Raw genomic sequence first — 24,626 nt, 5'->3', positions numbered from 1 at the left:
TAGTGGTGAGTATGTTGGGGACAAACTAATGCACTCACTATGGGAATCAGTATGAAAGTCCCTTTTTGTGTTTGTTTGTTTGTTTGTTTAAGACAGAGCTTCTCTGTGTAACAGACCTGGCTGTCCTGGAACTCACTTTGTAGACCAGGCTGACCTCAAAATCACAGGGATCTGCTTGCTTCCACCTACTATTGGGATTAAAGGCATGCACCACCACTACCAGCGAAAGCTCCTTTTTTAAAAAGGCTGGGAACCATAGTATTTTCCAGCTTTGCCACTTGTGGATATATACCTGGAGGAGTGTGCTTCATCATACCACAGAGATATTTGTGCTTACATATTTATTGAAGCACTACTTACAATAGTCAAGATATGGGACCAGACTAGATGCCCATCTACAGGTGAATGCATAAGAAATATGATATACAGTGGGGTTTTATTTAGCCATAAAGAAGAGTAAATTTACTCTATTTCCAGTAAAAATGAAGGAACTGAGTTAAGCAAAAAAGTCAGACTCAGAATGTGAATAATGTTTACTCACACATGGATCTAGATTTAAATATATATGTGTTTTCATGTATTTATGATTTATGACATGAAATAAGGGGGATAATATGAGAGGAGAATGATAAACACAAAGAAGACCAAGAGATAAAATGGATGGATTAATTAAGAGCAATAAACAGTACTATGTATATATTAAAGGATTAAAATAACAGTACAAAGTATCATACTAGCAAAGCTATTATGGTTAAAATGAATATTCACTAATAACTTTAATATCTCTAGCCGTGACCTCAAAATGGATCCTGCCAATGTAACGGAGGGATGAAGAAGCTGATAAGTTACGCTTCTTTGGAAGAAAATGAATATCCAGCATTATCAAGCCTAAGTTCTAGATGGTTAGATCTGGTCAGATGACGTTGTGGTAGGAAGGGGGGAAAGTAGACAAGTAGAGCAATAAAGGCCCAAGCATGGAATTAAAGAATGTCGAGTGACATAGGAAAGAGAGGTTGCCCTAAGTAAAATAATGGGAGTAAATGCAATATTGGATGGAGTATAGAAGCTCACTGCTGATGTTTGCAAGTTGGAGAAATGATTATATCATGACAAAATTGAGATGGGAAAGTTAGAAGACTTTCTAAGTGGCTTGGCTGCATTGGGAATTTTTAAAAGGCGATGGGGGTAGCTATATAGGAACACGAGGCTCCACGTGGAGGGCTTTTACTTTATTTTAGTTGAGTGACAAGGATGTTTCTAAATTGCAGTTGATATTAAAATAAAATAATTATCTGAAAGAGTACCCAGAGACCCACTGCACAGCATCCCTAGATTTTCTCAGTTGGAACATCCCACAACTATACGACACAGTTTGGATATTGACACTTACAGAAAAGAGCAATTCTACCTGGAGTTCTGCAGCCTCACCTGCACTTGCCTGTGAGTATGTGTTCATCTCAGTGGGGTCTCCTTGTTTTGCCCCATTGATAAGGCGCAGCACAACTTCTATGCCTCAGGGCTCTACTCTGATGCCCTGTTATAACTATACCTGCCACCCTTGGTTATCGCATATGTTAGCTGACTTGATAGGTTTGTAGTGCTATCTTATTGTGATTCTTTTTTATTATTATTATTCATCCCATGATAGCTAATGTAACTTTTTTCAAACTTTTATTTGCCATCCATATAGCCTCTTAGACATAATATTTTTGTGTATTTTTTGAGCTGGACAATGTGATTTTTTGTATCTGAGCTTTAACAATTCTCTACCAGTTTTTTGCTCTTGTTCTCTTTTTAAATGTTCTTTGTCAATTCCTCGAAATTTCTGTACAAGGTATTTTGGTCATATCCACCCTCCCCAACTCCTCTCAGAACCCCTCCCACATCTATACCCATCCAAAATCATGCCATCCTTTTCTGTTTTTTAAATCCACCCAGTGCAGTTTAAATTCATCAAATACCCATGTTTGTAGAACTTGCCCTGCAATGTGGTCAACCCACCAGGGGTCACACCAGGGAAGAAAACTTCCCCTCCTTCCAGCAGCTAATGGCCTTAGATCCTCAGCTATGGGTGTGAATATGTGCCCAGCTCCCCCTTCCCCATGCTGAGATTTTGTCCGGCTTGAGCCTGTACATTTCCTCTGCATGTTATCACAATCCCTGTGAGCTCATGTGTGCAGCCCCATTGCATCTGGAAAACACTGTTTCCTTGAATTTACCTATAGTTTCTGGCTCTTACAATCTTTCCATCACTTCTTTGACAAAGATTCCCGAGCTTAAGAAGGACTGAGGGGGTTGCTAAAGATGTCTGATTTAAGGCTGAATATTCTGCAGTGTCTTACTGCTTGCAATGTAGTCCATTGTAGTTCGCTGTGTTAATTACTGTCAACTGCAAGAAGAAACTTCTCTCACAAGGCACCACATGCCAGCACTATGCAAGGTAACCAGTAGGGGTCAAGTGTAGTTGAACACCAGCCTGATCTCTCCATGCTCTAGACTCTAGTATGTGTTGTTCTCAGCAATCAGGCCTAACTGCCCAGTTTTCTAGTATAACCAGGAGCAATGGCAATCACCTGCAGTGTTCTAACTGCCCAGTTCTGTAGTATAACCAGGAGCAATGGCAATCACCTGCAGTGTTCTAACTGCCCGGTTCTCTAGTATAACCAAGAGCAATGTTCTAACTCTTTCCATTTTATATGGAAACCCACTATTAAATCAACTTCTCTAAAGGGTTTAAATTCCTGGAGAAAAAATGACAGATGCCTGGTTTGCAGGAGTTTTTTCAAGTCTGTAGTCATTCTCTGCATACGGCCTTTCACAAGAAACAAACAAAAGAACACCTTTCAAAATTCTGTATTTGGGAAATATTTTTGCTTCCTTCTCGTCTCCATGGTTTCAGATGAGTAATCTACTGTCATTCAAATTGATGCTCCTTTATGAGTAATGTGTGGTATCTCTCTAGCTCCTTGTAAAATTTAGTACTTGGTTTTTTTTTCAGAATTTTAATTATTGTATGTGTCACCAGTGATTTCTTTGGGCTTATCCCATTCAGAGTTAGCTTCCAGAACCCCGAAGAGGTATATAATTTCAATCAAATTTGAAGAGTGTGCACTTATTCCCATTCACATTCTTTCGGCCCTGTTTTCTTTATCTTCTTAGGACTCTTATGATGTGCAAGTCGGGGCTTACATTGTTGCTTATTCATTTTCCTAGTTTCTGTTCAGGTTCTTGCATTTTATTAATCTTTTCTCATGATTATTGCTGCTATCCAACGTAATCTCCTGTGTACTATTAAAATTCTATTTACAATATTGCATTTTGCATTTCTATATTTCCCTTTGGGTTCTGTCTTTTAGCTTCTAATTCTTCCCTGAAAATTTGCTGTATTTTTATTGTGTCAAAAGGATAAATAAATGCTGCTAATTGTTTTCATAATGGGTGCTTTAAAAATCTTATAGATAACGCTAAATTAACTCAGTTTCAACTTGACCTAAATACCCATTACCTCATCTTAAAAAATTTTCTAGTTCTTTGTATGAACCTGAGCTTTTTGAAAAAAAATGCTCTTTATATTTTTGTTAACGTGTTCAGAGGGTATGGTTCTAATTATGCTCTTTCTTGAGTAGGCATTTACTACACAAAGATTTAGTGTGATGGCCATGCCCTAGTTAATGGATTGCAATGTTAATAACACCTTATTTGCCCTTCCTTGCTTCCATCTTTAAAATATACTGAACATAACCATATCATTTCCCCCATTCTTTCCTCCCTCCATCCCCTCCCATGCTCTCCCATCTCCTCAAATGAATGACCATCTTGTATTTGATTCTTTTTGTTACACATCTGTATTGAGATGCACAAATATATGCAAACAGTCTGCTGAGTCCATTTTTGCTGTTTGTGTATATAAGATTTTAGGGCTGATTACAATGTATTGAATAACGAATCAGGGGCTTATCCCTAATCTAGGCTAATTACCCCTTTCTCTTCACTCATTAGTTGCCTTTAGTTCTTTGTCTATGGCTGGGACTCGATGAATCGTTCCCCATGGCTGCCTAAATAAGACCTGAAAAATCAAAACTTAGTTTTGGATTAGAGCTGTTTTTATCAGCCTGGAACACGAGAGATTTCAGGCTCTCCTAGTAGTATTTGCGGGAGAAGGAGAAACTTGTGAAAACAATAGGAAGCAAGAACTTCTTGGGGAGGTCCTTCTAGTCATTTCTTCCCACTTACTCTATCATTACCTGGCAAGAAGAATGCGACCTCAGGTCTCTTTGTCCCCCTTGTGGGAACAAATCTTTATTAGGCAGAGGGTAGGATCTTCTTGTTTGGTTTATCCTGGGTTTCTGATGTCTCTTAAATATGGAGTATATGAGAACTATGGAGATGAACATTGTAGATCTCCGTTTTAGAGTGGATGGTCCTTGCCAGTGCTATGAGAGTACTTGGAGTTTCTAAGGGATCGGAGTCCTGGTAGGATAGACAGAGTGCATCATTAGACTGCTTATTGTGACCAAGACTCATAACCAATCTCCCTTCCTTTGCTATTGGTGTCATGATCACCTGATATTGTTCAAGGGGTTTATCATATTCTGCAACAAATTAGCCTGTCAGTTGTTCAGGAAGGGATCAGGAACTGTTGAGCCTACATTCCTTATTTGTTGGTAACAAGAGGTCATAAGATACCATGCCTCTTCTCGACTCCTTTATAACTACAGCAGTGAGCAGCTCTTTAGGTTGTTGCTTGACTTATTCCCATGGTATATGGTGGTATCTTGTGCAAAGGAGCAAATAGAGATGCATCTGTACTTTCTTATCTGCAATGGAGGCCTGACATATATTAATTGCACAAAAACAATGTTTTCATTGTGACATTTTCATATATTTACACAATATGGATTAGTTCTATTCACTGTCCTACCCCTTCTTGTCCCTTTCTTCCTGATTCTGGTCCCTATTATCTCCCCAAATAGCCACATTTGTATTTCCATGCATTTTTATTTTAACTTGATTCTGTATTTGAGAGGACACATGCATCATTTGACTTTCTAAGTCTGGCTCATTTAGTTTATCATGATGATTCCCAGTTCTGCCTGTTTTCCTGCACATGATATAATTTCAGTCTTTATTATGGCAGAATGATTTGTTGGGTGTACCTCATTTTAATTGTACTTCATATATTGACGGACAACTAAGTTGATTCTGTGCCTTAGCTATTGCATTATATCAGTGAATGTGGGCATCATTAATGTATACTAACATGGATAAATTTGGATATACCCCAAAGTGATATAACTGGATTTAATGGTGATTCTAGTTTTAGTCTATTTTATAGAAGCTATAATAATTTATATTCCCACCGGTACAGTTTGAGAATTCCTTTTCCCCTAATTCTAGCCAGGATTATTGTTAATTGGTTCTTAATGTTTTTGGCCTGAATATTTCTTTTTTCCCGTGGATTTAGGATTTGACTTATTCTTGCTTTTATGACACTGAAATACCTCTGTGAGTTATTTATTTGCATTCTGTCAAATATTTTTAATCTAAATCCTCCCAGCTATGAAATATGATATTACAATTGTCATTGCTGTACCTCAATGTTTCTAATAAGGTGTGTTTTGGTTTTCATTTTATCCTAGGGATGTTTATATTTTCTTCCTGGTTTCTTCAATGGTGTACTGATCATTCAAAAGCAGATTTTCCATTCTCCATATGTTTGTGTAGGTTTTTTTGCTATTTATGTTTAACTTTATTCTATTATGATTTGATAATACACAAAAAGTTATTTGTTTTTTTTCTAGTCAGTAGCACTTAATTTATGGCCTAAAATGTGGTCTATTTTTGTAGAGCTTACATTTGCTTTGGCTGCTAAGAAGAAGACACATTCTGCAGGGGTTGGATGCAATCATCTATATTAGTCTATTTAGGTGCTGTCTGGTGTGTGTGTGTGTGTGTGTGTGTGTGTGACAGCTTCTGTCACTATGCTGGAACTCATTATTGCAGACTAGGTTAGTTGGTCAGGTGGTCACAGCCATCACATCCAGCTTTATGTTTGGGTTCTGAGAGTAAATCCAAGTACTCATGTTTGCCAGAAAAGCACTTTCCAATGGAGCCATCTTTCCAGCCTTAATCCTTATATAATATTATGGGTTTCTTTTATTAAGACATACTGACCTTTTGAAATAAAAGATTTCTTTTATTTTGGGCTATGTAGTTGTGTTCCTGTGAGCGCATATGTGATTGTGTGTTCAGAGACTCATGGAGGCCAGTTATTGGATACCTCTGAAATTACACGTGATTGTGAGCCTCCTGATTTAGGTACTGGGAACTGAACGAATAATGCAGGTCCTCTGGAAGAGAAGTACCTGCTCTTAATCTCTGGGTGGTCTCTCCAGCCCCTCAGGTGATCTACTTTGTCTTGACTAATTTTGTGTGGGAGTCTACTTTATCAGTGACGAGTGCTCCCATGCCTGCTTACCTTGAGTTTCCATCACTTGGTATATTCTTTTACATTTGGGATGGATTCCTTTGTGACCCTTGTTTCTTTCAAACATCAACAAAATAAAACTGGTTGGATCTTGTTTTCAGCGCATCTTGCCAGTCTGCAGCATTTAATTAGACATTGGAGACTGTTTACGTTTCAGATTATTGACAAGAAGAAGCTGCTGAATCTTCGGCTTTTGCCAGACGGTCTCAAGCATTGTTCATTATCTTCCTTCCACCTTTTTCATCTCTAACCTTCCTAGTTTATTAGTTGAACATCCTTGATTCTTTCCAGGATTTTATTTGGTAATCTATTTCATATATTCTATCCTGACTATTCATGTTTGTGACTCTCCCTTATGTGTGTAGGATTTCTTCTAGTGTCTTCTACAATGCTGTAGTTAGTGCTCATCTTGAAGGGTCTTTTTTCTTCTATTAATTATAAAGTATAAATTCTCTATTTAGTAATATTGGTTGACCATTCTTTACTCATTATCCCCAGAATATGTCTTTCCTGTTCTCTTTTACTCCAGCTCCATTGTGACAGAGGTTTCTCCCATTTTGCCATCATTTTGCTCTCTGTTATTTGCACAATTTTTAGTATAAAATGTACTATTTCAGAATTTCTTGTGGTTTCTGCCCACTGCTTATTGTTATTGATTATTGTCTTTTTAAAAAAACTCATCCCTTTCTCCAGCCACATGCTTGGTGATTTATTTCAAATTCTTAGTTGGAAGTACAATTGCTGAGTGTCTCCGAGCTCCAAATTCCCCTGTCTCTATCTCAATTATGTTTTAAATGCAAAGGACAAAGCTGAAAGTGGGAAGACAGATGAGTAAGGTTTTAAATGTGGCCGAAAGAAAACAGATGAAAACAGAGAATATAAGCATGAGCCAGGGAGGAAAAAAAGATGTCAACTCAGGAACATTTCCAGGCTTAGTAGTAGAAACTTAGGGAACGTTCTTGTCTTCTGTCCCTAATTTATTTTGCGTTTATTAAATGGAGTTGGAGTATTGGATTTTAGACCCTAGAGTTCTATATCCATATGTATGATGAACCGTACTTGCATTATTTTCCAGTAAGGAGAATTTTTACAAATCCTCTTCTCTGTGTACATATAGCTTCAAAATAGCTTCATGGTGATTAAGTGAAATTATTTAATATTTGAGAATTGCCAAGATGATTAATGATTAATAAGTATCTGTTATGTACATAGACTATCTCATAAGAGTCTTCTTATAATTTATTTTGTATTTAAAAGTGTTTTTATGCAATATATTTTAATCTTATTCTTTTCCCTCTCCCAATTCCTCCCAGACACTTCCAACCTCCTGACCCCCTCCCAATGTCTTTTTATTTCTCAAACAGAAAACATCTAAACTGAAAACAATAAGACAAAAAATACTATCACAAAACAAAAACTCAAAAAAGAACAGGGTCCACTTGTATTGGCTAGCTGCTTTCAAAATGTTAAATGAAAATAAACTTTCCAAACAGCTTAGCAATCTTCACGGTGTATAGCATACAGTAAATGTCACTATAATTTCATGGTTATTCTGTTCTTCCTCAAGATGCTTGATAAATTCAGCTTGATCCTTTATGTTTGACATGCATGGTTTAATGTGAAAGTTGATATAGGCACACAGAACCAGTGTGGGTAGGCAAGGTGGGTATAACTTATATGGGTATGAGGATCTCAAAACGCAGTTAAAACATCCCTGGGAAGAATAAGGTGATAGATATGTCTAGACCTCCTACCCTGCACCAACCTAGTATACATGCTACTGGAACTCTGCTTGCCTGTAGTGTTCCGGGCAGATTTTTACTTTTTGCAACTTAAAACTTGAGTGTTTTTCTAGTATAGTGGCTCACAGTAGAAAAGAAATAGTCCAACTCACTGACAGCACGGCATGTATCCATGCTCAAACACATACCTGTATCTAAAAAAACACTTGGAAACCTGAAAGAAAACCAGATGTTTTCAAGTGGCTGATACATGTCAATATGATCACTCAGCGAAGTGAATTTAGGAGTAGCAATTATGGTTCTAGTTTTTCGGCAGCTATTATAAAGAATAGAGATAGATTCTTTTATCACGATGGTGAAACAAATGCAAAGAATTAGGAGTGCCATCTTGTGGAATGATCTGTCATTGCCACTCAGGAGTCAAAACCAAAATGAAACACTAGTAGAAACTGGATGTTTTCTGTGCATTAAGACCCAATCTGAAAGGAATTCCTGATAGTCACCTGTCGAAGTAATGAATTAAAGGTTGGATACTCTTCAGAAGAAAATTTAGTTAAGGTAAATGTCACCTTCATAGTACATCTGATTCATTGCCCATTGTTAATTGGAAAATAAAGAATAAAATAGTGAAAATGTTCAAGATTGCCTAGTTCCTTCCTGTTTGGGTCTTGTCAGCTGTAATGAGTATATCAGGTGAAATTTTTTAGTTTATCCAATTATTAAATTATTAAAAATTAATAAATAGTTTAAAGATCATAAAGAACATCGGCAGCTCCAGAGCTAGTGGGAGTTGTCTATTTTCTATTAAATTAGATTAAATGAAATTTCTTATTTTAAATTAAAATAATGTGTGTGTGTTTCATCTCACTCAACTTAAAACTATGACTCCAGAGCCAAATACGACAACTGCTTTCTAGCCCTAGCACTCAGGGAGTAAAAGCGGAATGGCCTTGAGGTCAAATGAACCTGCACTCCACAGAAACTTCCTGACTACGTGGAGCTACATAGTGAGACGCAGTGTCAAAACGTGAAGGGATGAAGTGTGGCTCAGTCATAGAGTGCTTGGCCAGCAAGTCCACAGTCCACGTTTGATCCCCAGCACCCAAGACCAATTCTACTCATTCCTTGTGTGGCCAAGGAGACAATTAAGAAAGTCCCTGACTTCCAGGATTTCAGTATTTATTTTCTTGCCTTTCAACTTAAAATGTGGACACTTAACATGTGTTCTGTTCTGCTCAATGCTGTTGGGTTTCTACAGTATGCCACATTTTGTGGAGGTACTTGTGGGAGCTTTAGGAAGGCATGAAGAGTTTGTTTGGATGGCTAGCGGCAAGGAGTCTGACACCAAACTGTTTTGTCTGACTGTGAATTTTGTCACTTGCCAGCTGCATGGCTTTGGGCAAAGAGCTCTGACATTCTGTGCCCCACTTCCCTCATCTGTACATGGGAATCATATCCTGCAGGTGCCACATGAAGATTAAATGAGGTAGTGTGTACAGAAGAGTCGGAAGCGCTCCTCCTCCATTAGCAATACTGTACAAGTTCTGCATCTTCATTAGCATGGCCATCCTCACCTACCATCATCATCATCTCTGCCACTACAAAGGAAGGACTTGACTTGGCTTTGTAGTGTAAATTAAATCACAAGCTCTATTCTGTCTTTTCTACCTTTTGACCAACTTAGTTAAGTTTCTGCTTTTCTCAGTTACTGTGTGGTATGTGTAGGACCACCCTTATCTACTTCTTTCCACTAGATTCTCTCCTCTGGAACGTCAGGACCAGAGGCATGGGGAAATGAAACGCTAGAAGATCTGGAGACTGATGTCTCTGGGATATAAGGAGCTTGCATGCCAGCTCTGTGTAAGAGTAAGGCAAAGCCTGGATAATCCCAATCTGTTAGTGTGCATGCTTGTGTAAAGCTGAGGGAACCAAGCAGAAGCCAAAAGAAGTATGGTCACCAACGTGCAGTTGCGGGCATGGAGTACTTTCAGCGTGCTGGGTTAAGTATTTGGTCATTACTGAATGCTATGTGTGTTCAAGCTGTGATATCACCCCTCTGTGACATATATTTTCCAATAAATTGCTTAATCAGATTTAATTGCTTTGCCATTTCCAATGTGTTTAGAGCAAAGAACTGAGACCATAAAAGTTAACTGCTCTCAAAGAAGTGCAGATAAAATTCATTTTGGCTGCAATGCCCAACTCTCCTAACAATCTTCTCTACCCAAGCTTCATGAAATGTGGTTAATATTCACCATCTGAGTCTTGAGATCCAACTTCAGTGTTTCAGAGGTTTGAGGCTACAGGGCTCTTATTATTGGCGGGTGATGTTTTAGAATATGTGCTTGATTGAACTGTAGGAAACATAGCAATTTCACGCACGGTCAAGACCACACTTACTTCCTTGGCTTTTAGGGATCAAGTGAGAGCGGGTTTCTCAGCAAGGCCTGCATGTGGCCAAGTGGGAAGAGCACTACTGTACATCAGGATGATTTTATGCCCACTATACACTGGATAACAGGCTGTATGATGACCTTAGTGATTTCATGGCTCTGTGTTATATGACCTGTGTCACAGTGCCTGTGCCTCAAATGATTTCTTTCACTATTTTTCAGAAACTTGTTTTTTTTTCTTTACCAAAATATAGACAAGTCATCAGCTTGAAATTAAAACAGCGTAGCAGTTATCTGAGGTGGTGATGTGGAAATATTCTCTGCCGCTATGACTGGGACCCACTAAAGATACTTTTACATTTAGTTTTGCCACAAAGCCTCAAAGAATAATGTGTTTCTAGATTCACTTGGGAACTAATAATTGGAGTGGTTACACCAGCTTAGCGTAAGATATATGTGAAGCTGGAGTAGTTTATGCATTCTGAAGTATTTCAAAGTAATGATCCATTAAATAGGTCACAGAGACTACACGTGGCTTGGCTAAAATTGTAGTTAGTCAATTGGTGTGAGGCATCAAGTTTCTGACTCACAGTGTAGTAATTGGGATCTGCTTTTAAACAGCAAGTAAAAGAAAATTTCTGCTCTCATTTATAACTCAGCTTATTTATAACTGAACTTGGCCAAGTCTGTCCAATGTCATTTTAAAGAATTCTTTCTAGTCTATTGGACAGTTATTGTGTGTGTGTGTGTGTGTGTGTGTGTGTGTGTGTGTGTGTGCATAATATCTAGGCATCAGCACTCACATGTGTCAGGGCAGACACGGGGAGGCCAAAAGACAGTTATAGAGTGACTTCTTTTCTTTAAAGTTACCTGGAATCTTGGGGTTTAGCCCAGGATGTTAGATTTGAGTCTCTGCATTATCTTCTGGCCCCGAATGTTAATTTTTAAAGAATAGTTAATGGTGACATAACTGGTAAAATACTTATTAGGGAAGCTGATTCAGGAGGATTCCAAGCTTGACATCAGGGTAAGACATAAGATAGAGGGAGAAAAAAGAAAACAGAAAGAAAGGAAATGAAGGTAAAGGAAAACGAGAAAAAGGAACAAGTATGACAAGGGGGGAAGAAGAGTATAAAAGGGGAAAGAGAGGAAATAGAAAATTGAAGAAGAAAAATGAGGGTGAGCCTAATGTTAGGAGGCTGATATACAATATAAGGAAGGAAGGGAAACAGCAGAAAAAGTCTGTTTGCCTAAAAGACTAGCTGGAGTTGAGGGTGTCTAAAGAAGAGAGCACAAATCCAGTCTTGAAGGTGAAGTTCAATGTCTGAATTTTCTTTTACAGCAGATGTTTTCTCTTTTTTTGTGCATGACATAAAGAAACTTGTGCTAGGTAAATTGCTCCAGATGTAAAAATAACAATAGACAAGATCATATAATCAATATTCATGTCTACAGTATTTATTCTTTTGATGGTATTACATCAATTCTTGCTGTCATAAAAATATGGAATGCATAAAGAATTTACACAGGGGCCATGCTAATCTTTCCTGTATCATTCCAGTTTTAGTATACATGCTGCCAAAACAAGCACCAATTCTTGCTTTGATAAAACCCTCATGCACGGATAGTTATATGTTCCTCAGGGTAGTATTTTAAACCCTTCATTTTAAAGGATGCATAAAATGCCTTTGCTATATGGACGCATGCACAGAGAAACCTAACCAGTCAGCAGCAAACACAAAAGCATTGTCTACTTCTCACATTAACAATGAAATGCATGTGTTACAACAGCCTCCGCAGAGGCAACACAACCTTGATGTTCTATTATAAACCTTTCCGGAGTTATTTTCATCCCCTCCTTTGGGGACAAAAAGACTGCTTTGTGGAGACTGGAGGGAAGGTTAAGCAGTTTAAAGTCCTCACTACTCATGCACTGAACCCAGCCTTTGTTCCCAGTACCCAAGTAGTGGTTCGTAACCATCTGTAACTCCAGGTCCAGGGACTCTGACACCCTCTTTTGACTTCCACCCATGCTTCACTGGTGATACACACTCATTTACACAGACAAACACTCATACATACAAACTAAAAATAAGAGAAAGAAAATCTGCTTTTTCTTCCAGAATCATCACCATGTGCCTTTTTGTTTATATCATCTGGCAATCAAAGGTGAAACAGATTATTCTCAATTGACTCCCTAATTCCTGACCCAAACGCGCCTTTTATCTGGAAGGGTAGCAGCAATATCTATGCTAATTTAACTGGTCATATGCAAAAGCATCGCATGTAAGATTTCCAGATTTAGCAAACAAAAATCAAGGCTTCTCACGTAAATTTGAATTTCAGAAAAACCACCATGAAATAATAATTAGCATGATTTGTTCTAACCATTGAATAGGACAGACAAGTATTAAGATCCATAGTTCATTTAAAATTCAAATTTAACTGGGCATCTTCTATTTTATCTGGCAACCCTTAATGTGATTTATAAATAATATCCAGATTACATAAACAAGAGACAGCAATAAGACCAATTTTTAACTGTAGGATGGGAATCCTGCCTACTGATCGCTGCTTTCTTTGAGACAAAGGAGCAGCAGATGTGGGATTTGGTGAATGGCTATCAGCTGAGTGTAACCAACGTATAGAACAATTTCACTAAGAGAAAGGAAACTAGCTAACTTTGTTGATTTGCATAAAATATGCTTGTGTTTACTTATTTTATACTTACTTAGTTCAGACAAAAGGAGCAACTGAGATCAATTTGTATCTTAAAATATCTTACTCCAGTTCAGGACCTGCTTCCTTCCAGAACTGCAGACACAGAGTTAACTGCCAGGCAGCAAGGTCAGTTGGTTTTATGTTTTGCAGTCTCACATTTGAGGAAAGGGAACCCCAACTTCCCAGTGTCTACACTTTTCATGCATGTGCCTTATTCGTGTCAATTCGTTCTCTCCAACAGTGTGCCTGCTTATAGCAGACAGTCTCTTAGAATTTCCATAAAGGCACTAAGCTATTTGCTTAGACACACACAAACATTAGCACACATTAACAAAGACACTACTGTCGTTTTTTCTGAGAATGAAGAATGGATAAGCCCCTTGCTTCTACACAATGTGATGAGGGATAGACAAGAATCCTTAATAGTTGTGTCATGACAAGGTATCTTGCAAAGGACCGAATGAGTACTGGAATCATTAATGACTTTTTAGGATTTGTTGTTGCTGTTGTTGCTTTTGGGTTAAAACATGGCCTCGTGTGGACCAGGCTGGACTTAAACTTGTTATATAGTTGAGGCTGCCCTTAAACTCCTGCTCCTTATTCTTTTGCCTCTAAAGTGCTGGGCCACAGACCTCAATCAACTAAAGTCACTTCATTTTTACAGAAGTGAAAGCTGGTATTTCAGAATGGGTGAATTCCACATTATAGCTCCTATGGTTAGTGAATTGTTGTGTCAGAACCTAAAACCACATCTGGTTGACCACAGCTCCCGTTGTCATCATTGTAAGTTAAGCCTGAAATATCCCAAAGCTTCCCCAGGAGTTATTTCTTTAAAGAAACCTAAGCTGTGACTTCCAGAAATTTATTGTGATGGCTTGGATTTCTGCTCCTTGCAGATTTTTGAGAAGAAATTTTCAGGTCCCCAAATGATCATTATCACATCAATTATTACTGATCGTGTTAGTGAAAGACTGACATATTGCGTAGGACCTTGCTTCTCAAAGTATGGTCCATGGACCAATAGCCCTAAATGAACTATCTCAGGCCTTAACGCAGAATTCCTGAGAGAAAATCTGAATTTTAACAAGTAGCCGTTGGGGTTTGTGTTCACATTAAACTTAAAAAAAAAAGATTGAATGCTGACATAGGGTTATATAGTACTTATATATTGGAAGATAGGAATAGTGAAATTATTGTTTTGCTCATTTTAAGAAGGAAAAGAAGCCACTGCTGCAGGCTTACTGAGGCAATGAGAACCTGTGAGGAGATGATAATAGAAACAACCTCCCTCATTCACTTTGCTCTTTTTGTACACACTTGGCGTCATTAGCATGAACTGGATTTACAGTATGCACACACCTGCTGAAGAAAATAGACACCTTAATTTGCTCCAGTGTAAGGAAACATCAGCCATTTCAGCTATGCCTTTGTAGACATTACAAATTATGTGCAATTTCAAAAAGATATTTAAACACCCTAAATATGTGCTGCATTATCTGGCTTGTAATAGCAGAGTGATTAGCAACAGCAACGGGAAACCGCTTTGGAACTGTGTTATCAGGGAAATGGCAACTGCTCCTCAGAAGGTTCCCTCTTGCTCTCCAAGGTATTTTGTCAACAGCGAAGTGACAGCGCTGAAATTCTCAGCCTCTGGGCTCTCTGTGATAGTGTGGTAGTTACTTTTCATGTTGCTGTGTCCAAAGAAGTGACAGGATGAAGCTCAAGGAAGAGTTTATCTTGGTTTTCAGTTTGAATTGATACAGTTCATCATGGTAGGTAAAGCTATTACACGATGGCAAAGCTGTGTAGCTGGGACTCTCAGCTAAATGTAAAATGCGCATATTTTTTGATCACATTAATTTATAAGCAATCAACATGTTACAATAATTATGGAAAGGGAGGTTTTTTTAATTGCTTTATAAATAATACCATTCAAAATTTCCACCTTCTCCCCTCCTCCCATTTCCCTTCCACTCCCCCACTCACCCTCCCCACTTCCTCTCCAGTCCGAAGAGAGGACAGGGTACCCTGCCCTGTGGGAAGTCCAAGGCCCTCCCCCCTCCATTCAGGCTTAGGAAGGTGTGCATCCAAAATAGACTAGGATCCCAAAAAGCCGGTACATGCAGTAGAGACAAATCTCAGTGCCATTATCATTGACCCCTCAGTCTGCCCTAATTGTCAGCCACATTCAGAGGTTCCAGTTTGATCCCATGCTCACTCAGTCCCAGGCCAGCTGGCTTTGGTGAGCTCCCCTTAGGTCAGGCACACTGTCTCAGTGGGTTGACCAACCCCTCGCGGTCCTGACTTGCTTGCTCATATTCTCCCTCCTTCTTCTCTTCAAATGGACCTTGGGTGCTCTAAAATGTGCATCTTTGTTGCCTTTCAAGTACCCCAAGTACAGGTGAGATAAATGATAGATAGATAGATAGATAGATAGATAGATAGATAGATATTCTAATTCAAATTTCTATAGAACTCTAAGCACACTGATTTGGTTAATAACTGTATTTCATAAAAGAACACTGAAAGAGATTCATACATCATTTCAGTGAACATCTAGATAATACATTTTTTGGCTCTGCATTTTAGTTCTAGCTGCCAAGTTTACTACTGTACTTAGAAAACAGTCATCCAAAAACAAAAAGATAAGTCTGTGTTATCATAAAACTGTAGTTAGGTACTCTGACATTTGAAGTTCATCTGATTTCCATACGCCATGAAATAGGTATCTTTGAGCTGTTTTCGGCCATTTAAAAATGTAAGAGTTGGCTTGGTACATGAAGTGCTTCTTGTGCGAACATGAAGACCTAAGTTCAATATGTCAGCACCTACCCAAAAGCCAATTGCAGCGGCGCATGTCTTTTCACTCCTGTGTTTGGATGTAGGGGCAGATGAATGCCAAGGCCTCACTGGACAGCTCATGTAGCTGCAATGGCAAGCTCCAAGCTCAGCAAGTTTCTATGGCAAAAATATAGGATGGAAAAGTTATTGAGGAAGATTATTTTGATGTTAACTTCTATTCTCCACATGTACACATGATCAAGCACACTGAAACGTGTGTGTGTGCGCGTGCACACAGAGAGAGAGAGAGAAATAGAGAGAGACTACACATACACATCACACCACTTCACACAAATATACACACACCACACATACATACCACATACATCTCACACACACACACACACACACACACACACACCACATACACCACCACCACACACACGGAGACCACACACATACACCATACATGCAACAACAACAACGTGCGTATACCACACACATACAGATGGATAAATAAATGAAAGTAATTCGTGCGGCTGTTGTACAGCAGAAGTCAGTGGACCAGGTTTGAAGAGTACAACCCCTGGAATTTAACAGCTCCTGCCAGAAGCAGATTCGTTCCTGTTAACTGCCCTGTTGTTTATAAAAGTTTCATGTGTAATTAGAAATTTGCTCATCATCAACTTTACTTTCAAGTGGAATAATTGAACTTGATTTTATTCAGCCAGTGTTTCTGAGGGTTAATTACACATGTTTTCATCAGGAAGATCAGGAAGAACTGCAAAGAGTTCATTGACCCTGTCTTAGAGCTAGCATGTTGTCTAGGCTGCTACTCTGTTATCCTGGGCCCTGATCCAGGGCTCTCCACTGATAGAAAGAGTTTCTTAAGTGCTCAGCAAAAACCAGACACAGAGTCAACAAGGGGTCTTTATACAGAGAGAAGAGAAGGTCATTTGGAACAACCCAGCTGTAGCACTAACAGTCTTTCCCCTTTGCTTCTCGGTGTCATATCGCTGCTCACCGCCACTCCCTATGCTGGAAGCATGGCTTCAGGACTAGTCCGTTCTCGAGTTCTGCTACCTAATGGCTCTGGGGCTGAGGACTTCTTTAAGAATTCCTCATTTGAAATCTCAACCCCCAAAGTCCCTAGACTTTACATCAGGTGACATGTCCAAACCAGATTTATCAAACTTGGATCAACTTAGCTGTAGCTATTATCATATGGCAGGTGTTGAACATTTTAAGGCATGCTTTCATTTCATCTGCACAAAAGCCTGGCAGGTAAATAGTACCATCATCCTCATTTTATAGTGGGGGAAACCAAGACATGAGGGGAGTCTGCACATGCCCATGTTGAATAGCCTATCAATGGTAGAGCTAAGATTGAGATCTAAGGTGTTTGACCACTGATACGAATATCTAAGCCCAAACCCTCTGTAGCCTTTCCAAAGGCCAGAATCCAATCTCTCTACATCCTAAGTTTAGTAATGGGATAGAATCAGTGTTGAGAAAAGCATAGATTTTACTCTCAACTGCTAGTCAATTGCTTAGACATTTTTTTCCTTTCCAACAAATTCTCTCTCACACACACACAAAAATAATGAAATTAAAACTCATCTGTCTTTTGATAAGTATTTATTTTAACAACTTTTTCTTCTGTAGATTAGGATTCTAAATAGAGATATTATAAAGTATGGAATTATACAATCCTTTCCACATGTTAATAATATCAGTTAATAAGAAAAAAAAAAACCCTTGGGGATTTAGTACCAAACCAAAGATACTGAGGAGTCATATTGATGGAGGAGATGCTCAAATCTCTAGGGTGAGGTAAGACTGCCACATGCAGATATCTGTAGTGATATTTCATTTTTATTTTAATGAATAAAGCTTACCTGAAGTTCAGAGAGTAAAACAGTCCCACTGGTCAGCCTTACAGAGCAGACAACAATGACACACAACTTTAATCCCAGTAGCCATAGAAACCAAGCAGTAGTGGTGCAAGCCTTTAATCCCAACCCTGGAGAAGAATATAAAACAAGAGGTGATAGGTCCCAGTCACAGTCTCATTCTGAGATTCCTGGAGGGGGCAGGATTGTCATTTCAGACTGAGGTAGAGTTAAGAACCTGTGGCTGGTTGTTTGGCTTTTCTGACCTTCAAGACTAACCCCAATATATGTCTCTGGGTCTTTATTAATCATGCTACAGATATCTATCCAAAGGCTGTACTATCCAAAATGATAGGAACCTGCTCAATACGGCTAATGAAATTTAAATTAAGTATAATTAAATCAATTTGAAAATGCAGTTCTTCAGCCGCACTACCCATGCTTAATTACTCGATTGCCACGTAGAACAAGTAGTTAGCATATTATATAGCAAAAGTAGAACATTCCTGGAATCCCAGATAGCTCTACTGGACAGCACTGATCACTGACCTGGAGAAAAAAGAAGGGAGAGGACAAAAAGAGAGATACTGACAGACCTTGGATACCATTTACCAAAAGAAGTGAGAGAATGGAAAATGTTGGGATAACAGAGATGATAATGATGATACCTAGCAAGATTGCTAAGAGAATGTATAGTTGGGAAAGTCAATGACAGAACTGTGACAAAGATAAAGAATGAAGTGTGGATCTCAATGTCAAGTGCCACCAAGAAGACCTGAAGTTCAGGATTGAAAAATGCATTCTGGATTTTGGTAATTAAGTGGTCATTTGGTGCCACCTTGGAGGGCACTGTTGATGGAGCTAATTTCTCCCTGGTTCAGCACTAAATAGGGCTAATCCCAAGGCTCAGCCAGTGTTCTCAAAGCCTGTGTGCCGATGTGGTACATAGACACATCTTTCAATTTGGTCTTGGAGAATTTGATTGTGCCAATAGTTGTAATACTGTGGATGGCCATGTAGAGCACGCCTCCTAATTTGCCTGCAACTCTGTGTCCTGCTTAAGGCTTTTGGTCTTAGCCATTTCCAGAACAATTCGTAAGTGGGAAAGTGCTCAGAGCCCTAGAAGGGAAGTACTAACCTATTCAATGATGGAATGATGGTGATTGAGTTTGGTAATGAGACCTTTTAAAAATTCCCCAGCTTGGTGTGGTAGCAAGCCAAGGCAAGAAGATAACTGTGTGTTTAAGAGATTGGCTTAGTCTACACAGAAAAATCTAGTCTCATAAAATTAAAAATTGTGACCTTTGTCAAAATCCTTGATGAGTAACCATTAAGTTTTGAGTCGCACATGTGAGAGACCAGACAGTACTGTGGAGACTTTTAAATCTCAAGCGCTGTCAGCAGTATTGGCGCACGCCTTTTTAATTGACTGAAATTTCCTCCCTGGGTTCCTCCTAGGCACACTTAACCTGCTGCTTCTGCTAGATCAGGCCAGAAAGAAATTTAAATCTGTATATTCAGGAGTCAGGGGTTAGTGAAGAGAGGAAAACGGAGGTTCCTGAAGTGTTTGGTAAAATCCCCAGGGAATGGAGGTAGGCTGAGAAGCCAGCCACTGCAAGTGATCAGCTACAGGGCTGGGCATGAGATTGGAGAAACTGTGAGAGAGGACAGGAAGGAGAGTGAAGATCACTTACTTGATGCTCAGAATGGTGTGGCCACTGGCCTTCCAGGTGGAGAATGTTTCTGAATACAGGCAGTTGACAGGAATGTGAGAGTCCTGACTGACAGATGTTTTTAGAAGTTGGGAGAAGCTTTCATTTTTGTTTAGATTGGCCCTCACTTGATTGTTCTGGGGCTTCTTCTGCCCTCCCTCCCTCCCTCTTTCTTCCTTTCTTTCTTTCTTTCTTTCTTTCTTTCTTTCTTTCTTTCTTTCTTTCTTTCGTTCCTAAGTACTTCTCTTATAGTAGAGTGTTAGAAAGTCTGTGTAAATTTAAACATGCATCCTAGTTCAGCTCTGCCATTGACTCAGTAACTTGTGGATAAAGTCCCTATGGAGCACTGTGATCTAGAAGGATACTTGGCAGCCCGCACTGAGACATCCTACTAGCTCTATGGTCTTGGACAAGGTAGCTGAGCACTCTCAGCCTCAAGGTGCTGTGAGGGCAAACCCGCTAGCCCTCTCTGTCTTCTAGCCTCCGGAGAATGCCGGGAGTTTTCTTTAATCTCTATCACTCTGCTCCATCCAGATGGGAAAGCTCCTGAAGCTTGGTTTTCCTTTTGGTTGATTTTGAGAGAGAGACTTAATATGTAGTCCAGACTTCCATGAGATCTGAGATTCTTCTGTCTCAGTCTTCCAAGTTCCAAGATTCCAAGCATGTGCCACCACACTGAGTTTCAGAACTAGGGATTTGCCTTAGCTGCCTGCTGCTTTGTCCATGGATCAACACTGGAAGGAAGGGCTTGATGTAGAGAAACAGCTTTTCACACACTTGCAAAGAGCTTTGATTTCCCATCTTTCCCTTTAGAAGTAGTGTACATATGAGTACGTAGGCACACAAAGACATTCAAAGTGCCTGGTGTCACACGTTTGCTTATTCCATTTATAGGGAATGCAATGGATTGATGGAAGACAGGATAAATGTGCTTAGTAATCTTCAGTGAAATGACTTTGTATCTGGATGCATTGACTGTGCCTAATTCAGAGACTCTCATATGAACATCTCTAAAATTAATAATAGTTGCTAAGAGCAACAAGTTCAAGAGCCAGAAAACTTATTTAGCTTTAGCAGTTATCTGTCCATATACCCTGACTGCACCCTCACACAACCCACTGACATGCATGACACTGTGTAGAGTTTTCAGTACATAGCAAGAGTCTGTCAAAACTTTTCATTTATACAGTCACCTGGTTAGACATTATTCAGAACAGAAGGGATGATAAGATTTTGGTCTTCAGAAGTAGCAAGAAAATTGAAAATTATTGAATGTCTCAGATCTTTTTCACTCTTAGACCTGCCACACAGCCCTAAATTATAGGTGAGGAATTAATACTCTAAGCAGTGACATAATTCCTCAAATTCACCAGGCTTCTAAGTAGCAGAGTTAACGTGAGACTGACTTATAAGTTTGCGTACTTTCTATTTATTCATACTGGGATTGGGAAGTAAAATAGCAGGATGTCTGACCCCTAGGCCAGTAGCTATAAGCAATCAACAGTTGTTGTGAGAGGGAGGAAATTTTCCCCAGTGGTGTAGTCATTAGAAAGTTGCCCATGATCCAGAAAATAACCCTGTATCTATGCACATGCAAGCAAGCAACTTGTTGAGAGAGAGAGAGAGACACACAAAGAGAGAGAGAGAGAGAGAGGGAGAGAGAGAGAGAGAGAGATTGAGAGAGAGAGAGAGAGAGAGAGGAAATATGAAAGGAGGATAAGGTGTTTGGGGAAGAAGCGCTCCAGAGGATCAACAGGAAACAAGAAAGGGTAATGGTGGTAAATATGATCAAAACATATTCTGCACATTAGATTATCAAAGAATAAAGTAAAATTACACATACTTGCATTGTACTTATTTATTTGTTTTGTGGGGCCTGGATCACATGTGGACGTCAGAGGACAACTTGCAGAAGCTGGTTTCCTCTTTCAACTGTGGGGGTCTTAGGGATCTAACTCAGGTCCTCAGGCTTGGTAGTAAGTTCCTTTACCCACTGATCCATCTCACCAGGCCCCCGAAGCATATGTATTTTTAAAAAGAAGGGGGGCAATAGTAATAATACAGTCTCCAGAAGTTGACCTTGGAGAGAGACAAGCAGCAGCACTGCCAGACAGGGCTAAAGATATCCCTCTTTTCTGTCCCCATGTCTCTTAACAGTGAGCTAGACCCTTGGAGCTGATTCTCCATATTTTCTTTCTTCTCGGCCTATATTCACACGCCATTTTTCTCTTGTTTGCTTGTCCAAGGAAACAGGTGATGAGAAAAGCACACAGGAGGTGTCTGCCGGAGCAGTGCCCTGCTTTGCTTGCTATAAATATCTCCCTCTCTCAGGCAGTTGCCATAAATGGCATTTTATAGGGAAGGTAACCAGTTGGAAATGATGCCTAAGGAGATGTTAGGATACAATAGCTTCTTGGTGAACACAGTGCTCCTACTGTAGAAGGTTAGGGATGCGGATATCGTGAAACAGAAGTGGGTTTATTATTGGTTTCATGATGTCATCTATAGCCCATGACCAGAGGATGTACAATTAATCAGAAAGTTGCTGCTTTATTTATGAACAAAGGAGCCAGTGACTCAGACCAACTTGTATTGAAACTGAGCGCAGGCTGTATGCAAATAAAATGTTAACCCTTCCAGCTTGCACTGATTCCAAAAGCACTGTAGCCTGCCTGTTACTTCCATGTCAGTCCTGAAGAGTACATGTGTAATGAAGGAACCTGCCTGCTCTTTGGGCCTGCCTGCTAGTCAGATGCATTTACATTAAAGTATATGCATACTTTCCTGAAGTGACTAATAAAGGAAATGGATGGGCATGAATTCATTCACACAACCCCATTTCCGTATTTTCCATTAGCAAATAGACAAAACATTGATTGTGGATCTATCATTTCATTAGCATAAGTGAAATGACCATTATATGAGATAGAACACATATACTGATTCTGGCTGTATTCTCTTTACAAAGATGAATGTTTTTATTTATGAGAGCTTTATAATAAAAATGATTATTTTATGCTGAAAAGCAACCAAGAATTAAGGGTCTGTTGTGCTGTCTCTCACACTAAGATGCCTGAAGCAGGAAAACTTGGTCTAAGGTCAAGACCAGCCTGGGGTACACATTGAATTCCAGGCCAGTCTAGGCTAGAGTATAGTCCTCTATTTCAAAAATATAACAGTGAATGAAAAGAAATGAAAATAAAGAAACAAAAGAGAAGGGGACAGAAGCAAAAAGAACAGAGGGCTGTGGGACTAAGATGTTTCCGGAAGAGTATCAGGAATAGAACATCAAGAAGAGACAAGTGACCTGGCTGGTACCTTCGGGATGAGAGGAGGAATTTAAGATTCTTTTCTGTCATTGCTTGTTCTAGGAGAACAGACTGTTGAGGCGGCTGAGAGGGGGCAGAGAAAGGAAAAGAGAAGAGGAAAGAGGAGTGTAGACTGAAAAGGAGGGGGGAGGGGCGGGACAGGGCGGGGCCAGACAGTCAAGGCCAGGAGAAGAGAAAATGTGAGTGAATAAATGCTGGTCACTAAGAGTTTTTGTATCACGTGTCAAGTCCGGCCGAACTGGTGAGTTTTCAGTGTTTACTTCCTCCCCTATTTAGACCGTGCCTGGAAAGACTGTGTACAAAGGTTGATGATCACTAGGAGAAAGTATAACTTCCACATACAGGGGAAGTATCTTGAGTCAGTGGATGTGACTTGTAACACGGCAATACATGCCAGGCTCCTTTCTCTTCTGTGGGGTATATGGAGGGAGGGATACTAAGCCCTGGAGGTGTGACGGGAGAAGGGTACTAGGTGACGTCTATGGGGTTTATGAATTGCTCACTGACTCTGTTACTTAGTTCCTACTAAGGAAAAATCTAGTCACCATGAGATCCTAACTGATCGGGCACATGAGACCCTGCCAGTTTAGCAGAGCTGCTAACAGCAGTCGGATCTCTGCAGAACAACTGACCTGGGTTTCTCAGATCTCTGTTTTCTTTGTAGTGGAGCAAGTCAAGTATCTTTGCTTCAGTCCCTTTAGAAATGAGTGTAGCAACAGTCCTTCTGTCTCGACGTTGCGAAAGGAACTGAATTGGGCACTCCATGATGTCCCCCTTGTCACATGGTATATATGGTAGAAACTCAGCAAATGATCCTCCCCTGCCCCACTCACTTGGTGTTTTCATTCTACTGCCCATGTCCTTGTCCACTTCTCACTGTAATCCTCAGTATGCCGTGCCCCTTATTAATCTAAATGCTTCCATGCCGAAAGTCCTGTGGGAGACATTTTTATTTTGCTGTACTTCTTCCTGCACTTGAGCAAAGTCTGGTATACTCATTGCCAACTCTTCTACCTTATACCTATTTCTAAGCACAGTGAGTACAACTCCCAGAAAATTTCTAGCCTTTCTTTTAAGCCTCCAAATGACATTTTGCTAATAATTGAAAATGAGAAAATACTGATTTATAGGTTTTCTCAGAAATGTACTAAGGTAAACCAGGTATGGTGGTTTATATTGTAATTCAGCACTCAGTAGGTAGGAGTATTGCTGTGAATTTGAGTTAGCCTGGAGTACAAAGTGAATTACAGGTCAACCTGGACTACAGAGTAATAACTTGCCTTTAAAAAATGGAGAAGGACAGGGGTGGAGAGATGGCTCAGCAGTTAAGAATGCTGGCTGCTCTTCCTGAGATCCCGAGCTCAATTCCCAGCAACCACATGGTGGTTCACAATCATCTACAGTGGGATCTGATGCCCTCTTCTGGCGTAAAGGTGCAAATACAGATAAAGCATTCATACATAACATAAATAAACCATTAAAAAATGGAGGAGGGAAGTAGAAAAAAGGAAGGAGGAAGGGGAGAGAGAGAGAGAGAGAGAGAGAGAGAGAGAGAGAGAGAGAGAGAGA

The 24,626-nt window shown here is 39.6% G+C and overlaps 1 protein-coding gene and 1 pseudogene across 2 annotated transcripts in view; one reads left to right on the top strand and one right to left on the bottom strand.

Annotated features, from left to right (window-relative positions):
• Positions 1-24,626, top strand: part of Fgf13 (fibroblast growth factor 13) — a 515,462-nt gene that overhangs the window by 347,051 nt on the left and 143,785 nt on the right. The window lies entirely within an intron of this gene.
• LOC113457470 lies at positions 12,120-12,213 on the bottom strand (annotated as a pseudogene).

This window comes from Microtus ochrogaster, chromosome X (assembly GCF_000317375.1).
Source record: "Microtus ochrogaster isolate Prairie Vole_2 chromosome X, MicOch1.0, whole genome shotgun sequence".
Classification (NCBI taxonomy): Eukaryota; Metazoa; Chordata; class Mammalia; order Rodentia; family Cricetidae; genus Microtus; species Microtus ochrogaster.
The sequence above is the reverse complement of the archived record's forward strand: the minus strand, read 5'-3'. Positions and strand labels throughout refer to the sequence as shown.